Source organism: Pleurodeles waltl, chromosome 8 (genome assembly GCF_031143425.1).
Source record: "Pleurodeles waltl isolate 20211129_DDA chromosome 8, aPleWal1.hap1.20221129, whole genome shotgun sequence".
Classification (NCBI taxonomy): domain Eukaryota; kingdom Metazoa; phylum Chordata; class Amphibia; order Caudata; family Salamandridae; genus Pleurodeles; species Pleurodeles waltl.
The window spans coordinates 1273101380-1273119875 of NC_090447.1; positions in this window are offsets into that span (position 1 = coordinate 1273101380).

Sequence of the window (18496 nt, forward strand, 5' to 3'; positions counted from 1 at the left end):
TGCCCACATTATCTCTTAGGCAGAAACCATCAACAAAGATAATTTGATCATTGTCTTCCAGGCAGGTATCTCTAATATCTGCTCTGGGTTTTGTGCGTAACTCTGTAATCTCCAAACAATCATGTTCAGTGTCATCTAATTTATCTGAACCAACATTTTCAACCTGAAGTAAAGTTGCTGGGTTAAGCACTGTATATCTCTTGATCGTCACATGAGGTGACCCTAGGATTGCAGTCTCATATCTGGTCAGTCTAGCACTGGTCAGATACTATATCTTTGAATGAGTCAACAGAATTTCTATTGAATGGGCCACCATCACAGTAAGAAGGTATCTCATAACAATATTCTCACTTTGAGCAGTACTCTGCTTTACTGCTGCAACAGACCGCAAGCATCCTGGTGAAGCTGCTGCGACCGGATCCAAGGTAGCTGAAAAATATACTACTGTACGATTTACACCACCATGTGTCTGAGTCAAAACAGACAAAGAACATGCATCATGTTCATGACAAAACAACAGAAAGCTTTTAGTGTAATCAGGCATACCTAAAGCTGGAGCTTGACACACACTCTCTTTCAGTTCAGTGAATACTCTCATCCAATCTGCATCCATCATTATAGGATCGGAAACATCCTTATGAGTCAATCTCTGTAAGGGCCTCGAAATAACTGAGAAATTTGCAATCCACTGGCGATAATATCCAACCATTCCCATAAACATTCTCACATCTTTTTGTGTACTTGGTAATTTCATCTGCAAAATTGTCGCAACTCTCTCCCTCAAAATTCTCCTAATTCCTTTCTCAATCAGATGACCCAAGTATTTCACCTCTTTCTGACAATACTGCAATTTAGTAGGGGACACTATGGCCCTCATTATTACCCTGGTGGTAGGCCGGAGAAGTGGCGGTATTACCGCCAACAGGCTGGCGGAAACAAAATGGAATTATGACGATGGCGGTTACCGCCATGGTCATCCGCCACTTCTCCGTTCCGACTGCCAGGGCGGAGATGACCGGTGGGCTGGAGCCTTGGGTCTCCAGCCCAGTGGCCGTCACAAGACCGCCGGCGGTATCACGACCCGGCTGACCGCCATGGATTTCATGGGGTTGGGAACTGCCATGAAATCCATGGCGGACAGCACTATCAGTGCCAGGGAATTTCTTCCGTGGCACTGATAGGGGTCTCTCCCTCCCCAACCCCGAGTCCTCCCCCCATCCCCACCCTGCTGCCACCCCCCAAAGGTGGCAGGACCCCCCTCCCCACCCCTACCCCTAACATTGCTACACAGGCACACACACATACCCGCACACATACCAACAAACATGCCTACAGACACACACACAGTCATACACACACACCCACATACAGACATACATGCACACATCCATACAGACATACATACAGACAGACATACACACATTTCCGAACATACTACACCCCTGCATGCATTCACGCACTCACAGACCCCCTCTACATACTCACATGCACACCTCCATGCACGCACACAACACCCCTTCACCCCCCTAACCCTAACGGACGATCGACTTACCTGGTCCATTGATCCTCTGGGAGGGGACGAGATCCATTGGGGCTGCTCTGCCGCTAGCACCCCATCACCAGAACACCGCCACGCCGAATCACGGAACCTGATTCGGTGGGCGGTGTTCTGATGACGGTGCAGTGGAGGTGGAGCAACCTCCACTTCCCCCCCGACCACCAGTATGGCTGCTGGCGGCTCTCCATACGAAAAAGGACAGAGGGCTGCCAGCAGTCATAATTCGCCGAGCGTAAAACCGCCTGCACTGGCGGTCTTCAGCACGGCGGTCCCTCGGCGGTCTTTGTAATGACCACCTATATGACCATTGTCTCCCAGGAAATTCAGCAATGCAATCGTATCATATTTACTTCCTTCTTTTGTGTTTGATACCATTAGTAAATCATCTATATATTGCATCAATGTTGATTGGGAAGGCATCACCAATGACTCTAGATTCTTTTTTAAGATCTAGTTGAAAATTGATGGTGACTCTGAAAATCCCTGTTGAATTCTACACCAACAATAGACCTTGCCCAAAAATGTAAAATAAAAGAGATATCTATTATCCTCATGAAGAGGCACGAAGAAAAATGGTTGACACAGGTCTAACGCAGTAAACCATTCAGCATCACATGGTATCTGAAATAAAATCACAGCTGGATTTGGCACAATTGGACAACACTTGATCACAATGTCATTTATTTTCCTCAGATCCTGTACAAGACGAATTTTCCCACATGGTTTTCTCAAACCCTTTATTGATGAATTGCACGGGCTACTCAACACCTCTCTCAAAATTCCTTTCTCCACAAACTGTTCTGTCTAAGGTCTTACACCTTCCATTGTCTCAATTGTCATCAGATATTGTAGAGTATGAGGGAAAACCACATTCGGCTTCACTGCAACTCTGACTGGTTCTACTCTTTTGATCAACCCAGTATCTTTTCCTGAAAGATCCCAAACTCTAGACTTGACAGTCTTCTGCAAATCAACCGCAAGATCTTTTATCTCAAAAACTGGAAATAAATTAATCAAAGCTGCTTCTCCACCCTCTGGCTCATCAAAACTAATCAAAGGAAATTCCCCAGACACTGACTCATTGTTAACAGTAACTGTTGAGTCTTCATCATCACTGTTTGTCTGAATCTCAATTCCCTCATCTGTACCAGTAATTGAGCATCTTGTTTTACAAAACAGATCTCTACCCAGGAGTGACACAGGACTTGAGTCACAAACCACAAACTTATGCAAACTGTTAGAATTACCAGTTTTAACAATAACTGGTTCTGTAATAGGATTTGTCAAATGTTTGTTTGCAACTCCCACAATTTGAACCATCCTCCCTGACAAAGGTAAATCTGGAACCTATACAGATCTCACTGTTGAGCGTGTAGCTCCAGTATAAACCAGAAAATACTGACCATGCACTTTTCCCTTTACATAAGGAGCTTTCTGATCCACTTCTAACGATGTAGCCATCACATACTCCTCCTCATCTGAGATATCTGTCTGCCATACACCGTTTTTTCATTCTCACTATGTAAAGGAAATTGATTTACTGTATTGACACTCTATTTCTGATCTGAGAAAGTATCACCTGTTGCTGATCCATAGGATTCTGCGGCACCTGTATTTGTCTATGTATTTGAATTTGTTGTGCATGCACTATCTGCACTTGTGGTTGTAACTGCTGTACCTGGGGCATTTGTACTTGTTGTACCTGCGGTTATACAGTTTGCACTTGCTGCATTGGCTGTAAGGGTTGGAAACCCTGCATTGGATTTACATCATTCGGGACATTTTTAATTTGACCTCTCATTATTGGTCCTCTCATGCTCTCAAAAGTATTGACACCATTTGTCTGTTGAACAACACCCCCTTGATTCAGCATTGGGCACTGCTGTTTCAAATGTCCAATAGCTCCTAAAACATGACAAGGTAACATTATTTTTCCCTGCTGCTTGCATCATCACAGAATTTAAATCCACACTTCGATTAATAACCGGAAGTGTCATTCCACCACTCCGTCTATCTCTGCCTTGATTCTGAAACATACCATCTACCTGCGGCTGCTGCAGAAAATTCCCTTGAATCCCTGTCGGTGCAGCTTTAATCCGCATCACCATTGCTTTCTCTTTCAACTTCCTCTGTTTCAATTCAGTGTCATCACTACAGTATTTTGCATACTGTAACACCTCATCAATCGGTTTTGCTTTCCAACAAATCAAACGACTGTTAATCATCTGGTCAATCTCTGGTCTCAATCCTTCGACAAACCTGAACACAAAATGAATCATGTCTTTTGGCTCAATTGTTTCTGTACCACTGTAGTGTTTGAACGCTTTTAACAACCTTTCATAGTACGACTCTTTCCACTCCTGAGCTGTTCTATCTATGAATTGCCAATGAATGTTCTTCGGCAGAGTTCTCGTCTTCAGGACCTCAATGGCCTTATAGTAATATTTCATTACTTCAGGAGATGGTGCACCTGTTTCAAGATCTCTTCTTCACTTGTAGGCCAATTTACACTCCTTTTACACTCAGTCCACAAATCTGCTGGAACAACAATCTCAAAGAGAGTATTCAAGTCCTCCCACAGGCATTTTGCAAGTGTCATAAACTTCTCTGCTTGCTGATACCATCCCACTGGTTTCTCTCTCAACCTGGGGTAATCATTTGTAAAACTCAAAATATCACGCCTACTCAAAGGTACATGTACAAAATTCCCTCCTGGAGTTTCTCTCATCGGCAGCATCTTCACTGGTTCTCTTGTCTGCATTCTATCTACAAGATGAGTATCTAAATCTTTCTTTGGCCTTTCTCTTTTCTTGACCCATCTGCCTTCCCATTTTTCAATGGTCTCCAAATTTGTACTTTCTCAAGTAATTCCCTAAGGCGTGTTTTCATTCCTGTAAACCTCATGTGTTCAAAATCTTCTGTGTCAAATCTTAATCTGTAACTTCTCTTCAGATTCTTCATTTTTGTCAGATCCATTTTGTTTTTATCCGCTAATTCTTGTAATTGCTGATGTATTTCAGCTGCTCCCTCTGTAATTAACTTCCACAAGTATCTCAACTAGACTTCAGTATATGATTCAAGTCTATTTACTCCCTTTGTCCCTTCAAGAAGTTCACCCGCTTCCATTGATAATCTTGTTTTGTTCATAACTTAATTTCCCTTTTTTTGATTCTCTGGAACTTTTGAAACACTCAAATCTTCTAACCATGTTGTTATTTCCTGTGCAGTCAGACCCTTCAATGAAACCTTATCAGACCGAACATTCAGTAATTGGTGCTGCATTGGACTCACACAATGGGGAGTCAATAATCTCCTCTCCTGACAACTGCATGACCCAATTATTTTAAAATTTCTAACAGGAGACAGATCTATTAAAGACCTTGACTTGTTTAGGGTCTGTCCCATAGATGACTACACCCCTGTTGCCCTGGACATATAAAGGCATAGGTGGACTGTAGGAAGCTGGCTCTGTATTTACTATCCCAAAGTGAGAGAAAGTGTGCACAGAGTCCAGGGGTTCCCCTTAGAGGTTGATAGTGGCAAATATAGATAATACCAATGCTCTATTTGTGATAGTGTGGTCGTGCAGTAGGCTTATCAGAGGGTAGTATTAAGCATTTGTTGTACACACATAGGCAATAAATGGGAACACACACTCAAAGACTTAACTCTAGGCCAAAATATTATTTTCTTAATTTATTTTAGAACCACAAGATTCAGAATTCAAGTAAGTACATAAATTGTAAGGTACTTGGCATAGGTAAATATAGTACTTTGAATGAAAACGATGATGTACACAGTTTGGCATAAAATGGCAATAAGCTGTTTTAAAAGTGGACACTGCAAAATTCAACAGTTTCTGGGGAGGTAACTAATGATTAGTTTGCCAGATAAGTAAAGTACTTACAAGTTCATTCTCTGTGGCGTAGGCAGCTGACAGTTGGGGGTTCTAGTTAACCCGAAACACCCAGCACTAGCAACACAGGGCCGGTCAGGTGGAGAGGTCAGAGGGGCCCAAATAACATAGGAGACTGGGGTGCTTCGGTTCCAGTCTGCTAGCAGGTAAGCACCTGCGTCCTCGGAGAGCAGACCAGGGGGGTTTTGGAGAGCCCTGGGGGGGTCCCAAACAGGCACACAAAATACACCCTCAGCGGCACAGGGGCGGCCGGGTGCATTGTGCAAACAAGGCATCGTGTTTTGTATTGGAATCAATGGAGGGACCCGGGGCTCACTCTGGCGATGCAGGCAGGGCCAGCCACTGACTGGGCAAGAAGGAGGGTCGCCTGCTGGTCACTCCTGCACTGGTAGTCGGGTCCTGTTGGGCCTGGGGGCTGCGGGTGCAGTGCTTCTTCCAGGTGTCGGGTTCTTTGTTACCGGGCAGTCACGGTCAGGGGGATCCTCTGGAGTCTCTCTGCAGGTGTCCCCGTGGGGGTGCAGGGAGGTTGTTTCAGGGTGGACACGCCTTGGGAATCACCTGGGGGTCCTTGCTGCAGTGTTGGTTTCTCTGGACACAGGCCGGGGACGTCGGGTGCAGAGTGTTGGGGACTCACGCTTCAGGACTGAGGTGAGAGTCCCTTTAAAAATGGTTTCTTCTTGTTGCTTTGGACAGAGCTACTGTCCACAGGAGTTTCTTGGTCCTTTGGGTTTGCAGGGCAGTCCTCTGAGTCGGCAGAGGTCACTGGTCCCTCTGGATGCGTCGCTGTTGCAGGTTCTTTGAATCTGGAGACAGGCCGGTAGGGCTGGGGCAAAAGCAGTTGTAGTCTCCTTCTTCAATGCGGGGTTTTCAGGTCAGCAGTCCTTCTTCTTGTTAAGTCATCAGGAATCTGATTTCCTGGGTTCAGGGTCGCCCCTAAATACTAGTTTTAGGGGTGTGTTTAGGGCTGGAGGGCAGTAGCCAATGGCTACTGTCCCTGAGGGTGGCTACACCCTCCTTGTGCCTTCTCCCTTTGCGGAGGGGGGCACATCTCTAATCCTATTGGGCTAAATCCTCCAAAGCAAGATGGAGGATTTTCTAAGGAAGGGTCACCTCAGCTCTGGTCACCTTAGGGGCTGTCCTGGCTGGAGGGTGACTCCTCCTTGTTGTTCTCATTATCTCCTCCGGACTTGCTGCCAAAAGTCAGGGCTGTGTGGGGCGTTGTAACACTAAGCTTGAGCCTTTGAGGCTCACTGCCAAGTGTTACAGCTCCTGCAGGGGGAGGTGTGAGGCACCTCCACCCAGGACAGGCTTTGTTCCTGGTCACAGAGTGCACAAAGGCACTCACCTCATGTGGCCAGAAACTAGTCTGGAAGTGGCAGGCTGGCAGAAAGTCAGCCTAGCACTAGCAGTTGGCTGGCATGCAGGGGGCATCTCTAAGATGCCCTTTGAGTGCATTTCTCAATAAATCTCACACTGGTATCAGTGTGGGTTTATTGTGCTGAGAAGTTTGATACCAAACTTCCCAGTATTCGGTGTAGCCATTATGGAACTGTGGAATTTGTGTTTGAAAAACTCCCAGACCATATACTCTTTATGAATACCCTGAACTTACAATGTCTAAGAATTGGCTTAGACACTGTAGGGGCATAGTGCTTATACAGCTATGCCCTCACCTGTAGTATAGCGCACCCTGTCTTAGGGCTGTAAGGCCTGATAAAGGGGTGACTTACCTATGCCACAGGCAGTGGGTTGTGGGCATGGCACTCTGAGGGGAGTGCCATGTCGACTTAGTCTTTTTCTCCCCACCAGCACACACAAGATGAACAAGTCACAGGAAGAACGATTACAAAATATGTTACTTCATCATCTCTTTACCCTCGAAGAAAGACAGACAAGTTAGAAACCTATCTTTAAATAATGAAGTCAGTCAAGCTACAGAACACATTAGAAACGTTTTATACAGCTTGCATTGCACAATGACCTTGCATCTGCTTCTGCTTCAATCCAGCAAAGGACACTAAATATACATTTATTTCTACTTTTTGGTTTAGGTAAGAATCACACTCTTGTAAAGACAGAATAATTTCATCAGCTTAAGTTAGCATGAACAAAATATAGGCCTTACATAACATGGCAGCCATTCAATTAGTCACATTTTCGTCAACATAATATTGTTATCTAATTTATTCACACATAAATCTGTAAGTATGATTACGTAAAGACTCAACATTTTATCAGCAAAATCTTTGCTTCCACACACCCCAATAAGCAAATTATATAGGAGAAATTGACCAAGAGCTAGACCCACCTCATCAATCAGAGACTCAAGAAGGATGAGAGCATGATCTCGATACAGATCACCAAGTGTGTGTATTTCTGCTTCATTCTAGGGGGCCAGTTCAGCCATTGAAGTGACCTGATCACTCCTTAGCGTGCCAAGTAATGGAGTGCTGGGGCATATGGTTTGGTAGTTTTGGTGAGAAAAAGGGTCAATTTGTAGCAATAATAAGCAATTTGAAGGAGAGTGGGGCCAGGCTTCACTGTTCTTGTACAGGGGTGAAACAGGTGTGATTGGGGCGTAAGTTCCAGTCGGAGAGACATTGGCAGTGTCAACAGTTTGGAGTTTTGCCAGCCATCTGGCCACCCACAGAAGCTGGGAGGCCAAATAGTACTGCTCATAATTTGAGACAGACAATCCTCCTTTGTCCCTGGGCAAATAAATCTTCTGCAATGCCACCTGACAACAAATGCTATGCCAAATGAATTCTCTCATCAGTTTTGCAAGCAAATGAAAAAAAGGCTTTAGGACATGAAGGGGAAGATCAGCAAAATTATAAAATTGTGTCAACATTACCATCTTGATAAGAGAAATGTGTCCAGGTAATGGAGCGTGGTAACGACTTTCAGAATTCCATCTGCGCTTGCAGTGAGGACACCACCCATTTGAGGTACCCTCAGCGAGAACATCAACAGATCAGCGTCCAATGAGAGCAAGTGCTGTGTAGAAAGGCAAACTTTCAGTGCATGTTCGAAAGAGCACCAGAGACACGGAAACACGGGCTGCACACAATAAAAAACTGGTCTGAATCACAGAGACCAGTCACACTCCAATTCCTTCAGGACTGTTGCACCAAAGTACTGCATCATGCGTTCACAACACAGCTGCGCTGATGGGAGCACTATCATTTCTCCTTGTTGCAGTGAGACAGCCATTGCACATGAAAAATAGCAACAGTAAAATGCCAACTATTACAGCCAAAGTCATTGGAAATCCCACGGAAATAATGGATGATATTGAGTGGATGGCTAATGGTATCAAACCGAATATGGAGGATAAGGTGTGAACGAAACCAGAAGAAACAGCCTTAAATAAATTTGCGATTCAAGTAGTACTGGATGCATTAAATATTCGTCCCACAAGTTCACCAAAGTGTCTTGGAAAGTTGGTACTTGAAAGGGACTGTATCTCCACTGACGACCCTGGTTCCTGAAGTGTGTAGGTCTTGCGGGCAGATGTGAGGGGCACATGTTTTTGAAACAATAAAGCTTTGAGTCTGCTCAAATTGTAAAAATTCACATTAGAAGTAGCAATATGGGGCCAGATGTCAGTTACCTCTTTTAATCTAGTGGGGGGAAAAAAGTACGTTCCCGCAGCATGTAACAATCTTAGATACCGAAACAACAGAAACTATTCTGGCTCGTATCCCAGAACAGTCTTCACCATTGAGGATAACATAGCTGCCGTTTGAAAGCACTTGGAACGCAGGTCTAATCAAGGGACCCGGAACTCCCTTCAGATAACAAGCCAAGTTCGCTGCAGACGCGTTACATGCCCTGTGCAAGGATAGCTGTTTACAAACCATTGAATGGCTGACAGAAGTCTTGCATTCACTACTGCTAAAAAAGACCTCTTTCATGCCACTAAGACATTTTTATGAGAAGGGTAGCTCCCACACCTCATGGATGTAACTATCTCCCAGCCTTTCATATCTGCCTACCGGAATGTGTTTTAAACAGGATGTGAATTGTAGTGTGGAAATAGTCAGATTAATGACCCCGTGTATTAACCACTCAGCAGATGGTATTTCACAGTAAAAGACAACCTTTCTAACTTTTCTAATGACATAATTCTCTTCTTTCTTAGCCATTAGTTGTTGTTGTTGCATCAAGTTAAATGTAGAAAATATATCCCTTGCGCTGCTGTATTGCCAGGGAACGTGACCTGCATTCAGTGTTTGAAGTGTCCAACCCAACTGCATAATGGACCTTAGTTGACTCTGTCCATGGTGTAAAGAAGACACATCTGTTTGTATAATGTCTATTGCAGAAGCGACAATGTTATTTAAGGTGTATATTCGGTCGGACAGGGTAATAATCCCATTATCTACATCAGCTAATGCCTTCTGTAAGTTTTTGTGGTCTAGTTGCCTTAACCAGGCAGCAGCTTCTTGTTGGAAAAGCTTCCAAATTTCATTATGTACCTCAAATAAGAAGCGCTTTCTGCATTGTTTTCTGGGGCCTAACAGAAAATCCTGTAAATCAGTGTTATTAGACAGGAGACTGAGGTGTTCTCTAACAGCATCTAGTGAGGAACTCTTTAACCATTGCTGGCATAGTTTCCCTACACTGTATGTTGTGACTATACCCACATGTTCAGATGATATTTAGTGAGGATCCAGCCTACTTGTTCTAAAAACCCTTGTGGAGTTTATAAAACGTTTATGACACCCATTGGTATCTATTGGCCACAATAACCACCTGCCAGGACGTACCATTCTGGACCCATTCATCAAGCTCATTTTCTGTTGCATCAATGTACTTTTGCCATTTATGAAATTTTGCAGGGACTGGAATACAGCGCATGTTCAATTCCTTAATCTTTGCTAAGCCTGTTGTACAACTTGTTTGTTGTACAGTTTCATTTAAAAATATAATTTGAACAGGCATCAGGCATGCTCTAATAAAACTTCCTTCACCCGTATTTGCCAATGTTTAGTTCCCCACACACTTTTCAAGTCAATCGACTTCAGCCAACATTCATAGCCTTCTATAGTCAATCAGGAAACAAAAGAATCAGAATAAATACATTTTGTATTTGTCAATAACATGCCTACATTTTCTATCGGTGTCAATTTAAAATAATATGACTCAGCATATTTAACATTGTTCCCAGAAAAATATGAAAACGTTTCAGAATATGTTTTAGAACTCCCTTGTGCCAGACTTGGACAATGTTTCCATTGTGTGTAATTAAAAAGTCTTTGGGGTACTAGCTCTGTGGATGAAATGGTGCCCATAATAATTATATCAAAACATATCACCATAATTCTCTTTTGATTGGTAAACATCTTCATTCTCAAATAGAGTGTAATACTGCAATTCAGTCATCATAGAGTCAACAGTTTTTTACATCCCAATCATCAGAAACAACTCCGGGTATTATTGCATCGATCATTGAAAGTTTAAACACATATGGTATTTGAATGACCTCTGTAGGGCCGTATATATCAAATGCTACTTTATTCCAAACAATTAAACAAGAATTTGGTATAGAGGAAATGTTCACAAAAGACAAGTCTCTGTGGACCTTGTGGGAAGAAAAATGTGGTTTCAGGACCTCATCCACCAGTTCAACTGTCGATCTTTCAGGAAGGAAATGACCATGTTTTAATATAAAGAATTTTATGAGCAACCCAATCCAAAGTAGGAAAACTAGTACAGTCAAAGAAAGCCACAAATAGTTCCATGGAAAAATAAAGTAATTTGCTTTAAGCCAGTGTATCAGCTTACGTTCTTTTGACAGTTCAGATGTGGAAGAGGCGAATGAGTTCGATACGTTGTCGTTGATGTCGACAAAGTATCCAGAAGCAGTGAGCGCAAAAGCTGGAGCTGTGTTTGTAGGTGGAGAACCGGTGGGTGTTTCCCACGGTGGTTCAGGGTATATGACATCATCCGTCTGTGTTGAAGTTGTGTCTAATCGATCAATCATTACTGTATTGTTTGATGTCAGTGGAACTAATGCAAGATCATTTTCCACCCTCCCCAAGCTCGGAGAGGTGTCAGGGTTGCTGCTTACAACTTGTAGAGAAACATCCTGACCAGTAGTGAGAGGGATTCGGGAACTACTGGTTGTTCCTTTTGGTCTGCTGTGCATGATCGGCCACATGGTGTAACTTGACACCATCGATGGATACAATCCAGTTTTTTTTAGCACCAGCCAACGGTGGTAGAATGACACTTCTGGTACTGTGTATTCCCAAGACTGGGACGGGGCACGATATGAATGACCAAACTCTTTTTTCACAGCAACTTTTTCAAGTACTAGATCCCCAACTTTAAGAATCCAGCCTGTAGGCGTTACAGGTACATCCTTAGTTCCTGTGGAGGCAACACTGGCAGAAGCTTTGTCGTCACTGAACTGTTGTAATTCCTGTAAGACAGTGACATGTTCATTTATGTCAAAAGGTGTTTCTGCCGCCTCCACACCAGGGCCATCAAGATCTGGAACAAACATTTGAGTTCCGAACAGGCACTCATATGAAGTACGACCCTCCCCAGGGACCTTCTAGGCAGATTAAGTGCTCTCTAGACTCTATACAGGTGATTAAGCCAACTACGACCCATACCTAAGACTCTGGCTGTTAAGGACTGCTTTAAATCACAGTTTAGTCACTCCATTACACTATTTCCCTTGGGATGAAATGGAGACGAGTACTGAAGTTGGACCCCTAACTAAGCCATGGCATCCCTGAATGCCCTTGAGGTGAAAGCAGGACCCTGGTCCAAGTGGAAAGCCACAACTGCATATGTACTGATAAAGACTCGCAAATCTTTTATAACAGTCCAAGCGTCAGCCAAGTGTTGTGGCCACACCCATAGAAATCAGGAACCTACATTAACTAAGATGTATTTGCATGCACCGTCTGGTGTTAAGGGCCCGCTATGGTCCAAGTACACACATTGGCACGGTCTGTTGGAAATTAAGAGGGTTGTCTGAGGTGGGCGCTCAGCAGTGGAAACTTTAATTTGTTGGCAGATGTCACAACAGAGACATACTGCTTGGCCTCTTTATATAGGCCTGACCACCAATAAAGGGTTGTAACAATGATATTGTAGCCACCACACCAGCGTGGGCATAAGCTATCCCCTTGTGTGCTGCTTTAATCAACTCTGGTCTTATATCTTGGGAATATCTCGAACCCCTACGCCTCGTATCTTAACCTCAGCGTTTAGGCAGGCTCCCATTTGGTAGGAGTATTTAGCAGGAAATGCTTTTGGATAGGGCGTACCATCAGCTGCAGCTTTCACTGCAGCCCATATGTCTTCATCCGTTTTCGCACCTGCGTGGGTTACTGCAGCAACAATAGCCGTAGCTACTGCTGACTTTGTGGCTTCATCAGCCAGTGTATTCACAGCAACGTGTATTCCAATGCGCTGGTGTCCAAGTGTATGTACAACATGGACATTTGGTAGTGTTTCCTTCAGATCCGCTACTTTCCCCCACAGGAGTCTGTGCTTAATGGTGTTGCCTTTAGAATCTCTGAACCCATTCTGGCGCCAGTAATGCAGGTATTAATTAAAGGACTGGACACAATAATACGAATCACAAACAATCAGTTTTAACTGCCCAGGATCCGTATGTTCCAGTGCCATCACCAGAGCCTTCAGCTCTGCTAGTTGTGCTGTGCAATCCCCTAGGGTTTGTGTGTACGTATGTTTGGGACAAAATGTATCACCCTCGATGCAGCCGCTTACGACTGTGCATGCAGCGGAGTGCCAATTGCAGGTTGCGCTGAGCCATCGGTGTACCTGACTCTTTGATATTGATCAATAGGCAGTGTGTTTGCTGGAACTGGGTATTCTAGTTCATATTGCAGAAATTCTTGAGTTTGTAATTTTGGGTCAAAAATGTAATATTCATCAGTGGCTGTCAAGGACATTGCCCATTGTATCTAACGTGGATGTAATGCTTTAGAGTTAGGAACGATAGCTTTGGTAACGGCCTCGAGGGCTGGAATTGGAGAGGCAACATTAATGCGTTTGCTTTAGGCCAGCGGTCTTTCTTTAATGACAGCCACCTGTACAGCAGTGAGAATTTTCGCAGTGGGAGCAAAGCGTTGTTCTGCTGCTGAATACAAATATGATTTGTACGCAATTGGGACTGTCTCACCCTCATTGAGAGTTACATAGGTGAAACCGATGGCACCAGCAATTACTCTGATGACCAAGTGTGTTTTGCTGTCCCTTGTGTGTAAGTGTTGTGCTGCAAGCATGTCTGACTCCAGGTCTCTGAGAATGTGTGTGTGTTCGACTGTCGAACACTTACTTGAAAAGTCAGGACGTATTAAGTCATATAATGGTTTTATTCGTGATGCAGAATCAGGAATGTATGTTCTGCTAAAATTTAGGAAACCCAATACTGATTGGAGTTTTTTAATGGTATTTGGAGGTTGTAATTGTGCGCATTATTCTTAGAATTGTGGTGCGAGGCTCTTTCCTTCACGCATAGCTCATATCCCAGGAACAGGATGCTAAGAAATGCTATTTTTTTTTTATTGACTTTGTAACCAAATTCAGCAAATCCCACAAAAATGCGGGCTACCCGTCTTAAATGTTGCAGCAATTCATCATCCATGAGATAGATGTCATCTACATAGGCCAATGCTTCAGGATCAATGTTGTGCACGATTGAAGTCACACAAGCCCTGGGGTAAACAACATATTTTTTTCTGGGAGCCTAGTGTGCTGAAACTGGTTAAGTCTTTACTCTCAGGCGCTATATTTTGGCAGAAGAAACCACTGGAAATATCCAGTGTTGTTTTGTATTTTTTGCGCACTATATTGTTCATGAGTGCTGTGTTGTATGAGTTTTGTGCAGCATATGTGCGTTTATGACTGGTTAAATGTCTGTAGTCTAAGACTATTCTGTACGAATGGTCTGGTTTGGTTACTGGGAATAATGGATTACTCATTGGGGAGGCACAGGGTTCAGTTACACCCTGGTACTCCAGTTGTGTGAGAATTTCACTCACAGGTGCTTTAGCATCATGTTTTATTGGATATTGAGGTTGAGGTTGGGGTTGATTTGTAATAGGAATTACATGGTAGGGGAAATCTTTATCCCACCCTACGTGGTTGTGATATAACGTGGGTGCCTGTGCCAATGCCCAAGCGATGGTGTAGGATTCTGCGAGTTCCTCGCGAACAAGGGACGAGAAAGAAGGCTTGATAACTTCTTCCCCATATGGGCATGTACAGACAAATTCAGTAGGCCTGTCTTGTTCGGCCAACAAAATATCATATATGTGGGCCACGCGATCCCAAAAGATTGCGTTTATTGTGCGTTCAATGTCTCCTTCTAATTGTAATGTTACATTGTACGCCCTATCAGGCATGGAGACACGCATGTCTGTAGTTTCTACTTGTAGGAAGTTATCAGTTCCTTTCACCTCCATATGCTCTAGAAGATTCCCGCAAACTATTGTGACTTCTGTCCCGCTGTCTAGTAGTGCTAGTGCCCACTCCATGCTCTTCAAGAGAACCCTCTTCTTGAGTGGCATGCCGAACAGAAACTGCTGCCACTTTCTTCTTTTTAAATTGGGGTTTTTGTTGAGGAGGTTACTCTTCCTTTTTAACAGAACCCTCGGTTGAGCGTTGTGATTCCTGTCACGGTTTCACGTACTCAGTTCTTCGCTGTGACCACCCACCTCTCTCACTGCGTTTGTCCGATGAGTCCTGAAAGGAAGGAGATTGGCATGTATCAGTATATTGATATCTGTCAGGTGTTTTTATGTTATCTCTATTTCTGAGATTCTATCTATTCTGCGCGGTCTCCATACACAGAGATTCTCCCCTCTCTTTTTAGGAGTCTGTTTCTTTTTATCCCAGCATTTCTTGTTACCCTCAGGAGCTTGCTTGGCAAAATCTTTATTAGATTTACCCTGAAATTGTGGTTTTGTTGGTCTGGCCCCCAGACTATCTCGACCAATACTAGAGTAGATCTCTGCTATAATCTTTGGCAGCTCACGTTCTTGATCCTGTTGAGGAACGTCTCTGCTAATGCGACCGCTTCCCCTTTAGGGTTACTTAAAATAATTGAGGACAACGTGACAAAATTGACCATCAATTGCATCCCCAAGTCCAGGGCCGGGGTAGCCCCATATTCATCTTGAATTTGTTTCAAAACTTCAGGTAAATTGGCGAGTGTCGGTGTACCGTGTGTGGTTGCATAGAGCGCAGCAAATACCGTACCCCATGTATTACAGTTATTTATTGTGGGAACCATCCCAAACAGCAAGCACATTATTAGTATTCTATGTTTATCCTGAGGTCCTGTATGGGGAAAACCGCCTCCAGTGCATTTATTTTTTGAGCTAACCAAACGGAGTTTCCTCTCGTTTGGCGGGTACTTTGCCCATGATCAAATGTACAGTCACAGGGTTGCTGCAGCAGGGTGAGGTGTATAAGTGGCCAACAAAGGCCAGGTAGGACCATCATTACTTAGAGGACCTAACCTAACTGGTACAGTTGTGTAGGGTAGGGTGCCATCAACCCAATTAGTATGTTCTTGATAACATAACTGTGTTTCTAAATATGCATGCGCTCTGTATTGTCCAGGCACATTAGTACTGTATTGTGATGAAATGTATTTGTGTTCCCATCAACTGCTAGAAATGTGACCCAAGAATAGAAAAGTTCTGTTCTATAAGCTGCGTGCGCATCAACAACAAATGTGACTGGACCCGTCTGGGCCATTAGGCCATGTGCCAACAAATGTGTAGTCAGGGGTTGTCTCATATTGACTGCAATTGCTACCTGTTGCAGATTCACCATAATGAATGGTCAATTTGTTCAGAGATAAGCACACCAAATGGGGATTCCCTTTTAGAGTTCAAGCTTGAAAAACCTCCAACGTCAGATAGGTGTTTCCTACTTAGCTGAGGAGAAATTTCTCAGTACCATACCCGTCTCCCTATATATTACTGAGGTGTCTTTGTATATTGTGAGATACTCAGGAGGACCCTAAAATTAAAGCCTGACCACACTTTGGCGGCGCCATGTCGCGTAGGCTCTCATTAATTTAATGAGACTACTGGATTTTGAGCGGTAGAAATGCCTGTGATGTGGGAGACTGAGTCTGGTCCACTACAGGTGACACCAGTTACCCCAATCCGGGTCTTGCTCTGGCTAACTAGCAGTGCCTCGTCTCTACCAAAGGGCAGGGGATTGGGCAGCCGAGCTCATGACATAACTGATTTCTCAGGGAAATCGTGGTGACTCAGTTCTCATCGTTTCTCTCAGTTACATTAATCTCACATACACAATAACAAACAGAGGCAGTAAATGTTTCAATAAGGTTTTAATTAAGCGACTGCATCTTAGGTAGCAAAGCATGTACTCCAATAACCAGGACGATACAGCATGTCAGAATTAGAATTGTGACAAGGAGAGTGAAGCATAGAAATAACGCTACCATATTGTCATTAGAGTCAATAGACTAATTCCTACCTAGGCTAAAGTAGAGCACAGCGTGTTAAGCTCTAATTCTGCCCTTAGGGTTCCCCTGGGAAGACATCATCCTCCATACCTCAGCAAAGGCCTGAAGTCTGCATAAGCAGCTGTAGCTTAAGCAGCTGTAGCGAAGCATTCAGTAATCAGCATACAGTTGTGGTCCTCTGGCTGGAATCTCCCTCTAACGTGTAAGGGAGAAGGAAGTGTTTTTATAATAAAACAGCTGATGTTCCGAGAAAATGTCCCTACGTAAGGATGTGTGTTTTTCCATGAATACCAAAGACAAAACTTTTACCACGTTCACCGGCGACCTATGTCACTACAGCCTTGAATGAAGCACAGAGTGAGCAAGAATGTCTTGTTTGACAATGTAGTGCTGGCATAAGCAAAACCAGCTAGATATGGAGAAATTAAAACAAGACCGCTAAAGTGGCTTTTGTTAAAATAATAAATGAAGTGGAATAAAGTATATCTAGGTTAAAGTGTACAGCGGCGGGCCTAATGTGCTAAAATAACGTGCATGGAGCTAATTAAAATGGCTACACAACAATTCCAGGTGGTGCCCGGGCATTGACTATTAATGACCACCTTGAACGTCTCCCATTCAATCAGTTTGGATGGTCCTGTATTGGTGTTGACATCAAGATAGTCTGTGACGGCAGGACCTAGTGAAGAACGTAATGGAGGGTCTTCCATTGTCACTGGTTGCAGGTGCCATGTGGGAAATTGGGGAGGCCCTGTTTCTCAATCCAACTGTAACAACTAGGGATTATGACCTGAGTGTGTGTGTGTGTGTCCTATGTAGTCAATATTGATGATATGTGGGAGTATGTCAGATGTTCCAACGAAACAATCAATGGGAACATGGAGTTCATGCTGACAAGACTAAGAAGAATTGACCCTAGGGTTAGCATTATGTGATCGCCATATGTCAGACAATTGCCAGTGCCCAAGTCAGTCAGTCAGTGCCTGGTCGTTGGACGTGGCAACTGTACGAGTTAAAGGTGGAAAGGATTGGTCCAAGTCAATCCGCAATCCAGGAAATCCAGCTCCAACTTGAGAGCACTGCAGACAACCTATTAAGGAAGGCTGATTGGTCTGAAATTTGAGTGTAGATAACCCCTAGCAGGATAGGGCGGCTATCTAGACTACCTTTAAAGAAGGTATATCTGCCCTCCGGGACAACAATAGTGCTTTCTGCATGGAAGGAAATGACTGATTTGAACCATACTAATATGCCTTGTGTATAAGTAGAATAATCAATAGAATAAACCTGGCAGTGCCAGGGCCACTGCAATTTCTCAGTTACTTCTTTAAGTAAATGAGATTCTGTTAGAAATGGGGTCTTTGGGTGGCAGTCAGGTTACCCCCTGTACAAGCAAGGACCCTCACTCTAGTCAGGGTAAAGGAGAATCACCCTCAGTTAACCCCTGCTCACCCTCTTGGTAGCTTGGCACAAGCAGGCAGGCTTAACTTCAGAAGCAATGTGTAAATTAGTTATACCAAAACAC